The sequence below is a fragment of the Puma concolor genome, chromosome D2 (genome assembly GCF_028749965.1).
Source record: "Puma concolor isolate L17-30 chromosome D2, mPumCon1.1.hap2, whole genome shotgun sequence".
In the NCBI taxonomy this organism is placed as follows: domain Eukaryota; kingdom Metazoa; phylum Chordata; class Mammalia; order Carnivora; family Felidae; genus Puma; species Puma concolor.
Window position 1 is genome coordinate 87,440,494 of NC_141677.1, and position 2,059 is coordinate 87,442,552.

Below are 2,059 nucleotides of genomic sequence, written 5' to 3' on the forward strand. Positions count from 1 at the left end.
GTGGCTGCACGAAGGGATCTGCCGGAGGCTGGACGCCAGCCATTGGAGTGTCACGGGGCTGGCTTCCCCGAGGCCTCCCTCCCGTGGCATGCCGAGGGCCACCTTCCCCCGTGTCCTCGTGGCCTCCCCCACATGTCCCTGGTGTCTCCTCCTCTTCTTGTAAGAACACAGTCAGGTCGGATCTGAGCTCACGTAACCACAGTGTTTCCAGGTGCCCCCGCGCAGCCACAGCTTCGGTACCGGGCTTCAGACGCCATCCGTGAATTTGGTGACACAATTCAGTCATAAAGTCACGAAGGTTTCCATTCACAGCCTTATCTTTTCTTACCCAAGGCGGGAGGGGGGGAGGGGGGCCCTCAGGACCCAGAAACTCAGAGGAGGGATCCCGAGGGGCTGGGATCCGGCAGCCTGGCAGGGTCCCGGCAGGACTGCTTGGGGGGAAGGGGCCCTCCAGGGCTGGACTGTGTGGGTGAGGGTGAGGGGACAAGAAGCAGAGGGAAGGAGTGAACCCCTCCCACCCCCAGCCACTGCACTGGCAGAGGGAAATGTGGCATCTGTGTCCTGGCCCCGGGATCAGGGAGCCCAGCTGTGGGAACCAGGCCGATCGGCCGTCACTCATGACCTGTAGTCATTTGTGTTCACGCAGGCTCTCAGTAAAGCCCGAGTCGGAGAAGGAAGGTGGGCGCACAGGGCCCCTTCCCCTGAGCCGCTCCTGCCCCCCAGGCAGCAGGCTGTCCAGAGCGGAGCCCTGCAGGTGACTCCCAGACAGGGGGTTCACGTGAAAGGACACTCCCTTCCTCGGCCCAGCAGTCCCCTCGGACCTGCCCTCTGCAGCCATTCGTGCTCCAGGAGAGAGTGATTCTCGGCCCTGCTGGCCCCCGCCCCTGACCCACCGCCACCTGCATCCTGACCCCCCCCCCCCCCCACGAATTTCACCAGGAAGAAGTAAGTAACAGCCATCTGGAAGATTTAAGAGCTTGCCTTTGGGAAACTTTGAATTATGTATGATTTAAGAATGGCCGTCTTTCCTAAATAAAATATTAATTTGATTCTTCTAAAACAAATAAAATGTAGGCAAGTGATAGCCGGGAAAGGTCAGCCATGGTGCAGACAGAAGCATCCAGGACACGACTCTGTCGCTGCTGCACAGCCAGAAGTTAAAACAGCGGGGATTGCATGGACAGAAACTACTTTATTTACTCACCTCGGCTCTGTGCCATCGAACACGGAAGAAACCACCCGTCCCCTCCTTTCTGAGATTGTTCCTGTGGCCCGAAAACCAACCATCAAAATTGCGGTGAGCATGACGTGAGTCCTTGCCTGGGGGATGGACCCTGGGTGAGAACGGGACCTCGTGCTGGCCCCCTACACCCCCATGACTGGGAATGGGCCCCCCATGAGAGCAGGACCCCCATCCGCCCCCCTGCACCCCCAGTGCCCCTCACTGTTCCTCTGCTCCAACCAGGCACATTCTCAATCTCTCACCTGCTGGTCCTTCTGCCTAGACCCCCTCCCCTAAGATTATAGGGCTTCTCCCTCACTATCCTTGGATGCTTCCTACACACCCCCCCGTCACTGTGTCTCCCTCCTGTCCTCTGCATTCATCACAGGCCCTACTCAGATGTCTATAGACATGTCCGCTGCCCATCACCCTGCAGATGACACCAACCAGGATTATCAGAGGACACGACTGTGGGGAAACAGGAGGGGGAGGCCCAGGGGACTGGCGGGCAGACAGTGGGCAGGGCTGGACCTTGAGAGAGAGGACTAGGGGCAGGGATCTGACACCTGGGGTGTGTGGAGCCCCGTGCCCACAGCTGCCCCCTCCAGAAGCACCCCGTTTCGCTCCCCTCCTGCACTGACCGCTCAGCCCCAGCCGAGAGGAGGATGGGGCCGAAACGGCAGACAGTTCCTTCACGCAAGCCTGGCCGACACAGGCCGTGTCTCGTCCGCCTGAGTGCCTCGTTTCCACGGCTCATTCTTCAAAGCCCACCATGGTGGGAGAAAGCACCTGTGAGGAAGGAGCTCGAACCATCGGGTCTCAGGGGCCCTGAGGGCT

At 59.9% G+C, this 2,059-nt stretch overlaps 1 long non-coding RNA gene across 1 annotated transcript; it reads left to right on the forward strand.

Annotated features, from left to right (window-relative positions):
* Nucleotides 1-611: 611 nt before the first annotated feature.
* Nucleotides 612-1,691, forward strand: LOC147576243 (uncharacterized). Its single transcript, XR_015242034.1, has 3 exons — nt 612-754; nt 1,075-1,297; nt 1,611-1,691. It is a non-coding gene; the product is annotated as an uncharacterized LOC147576243 (long non-coding RNA).
* Nucleotides 1,692-2,059: the final 368 nt, after the last annotated feature.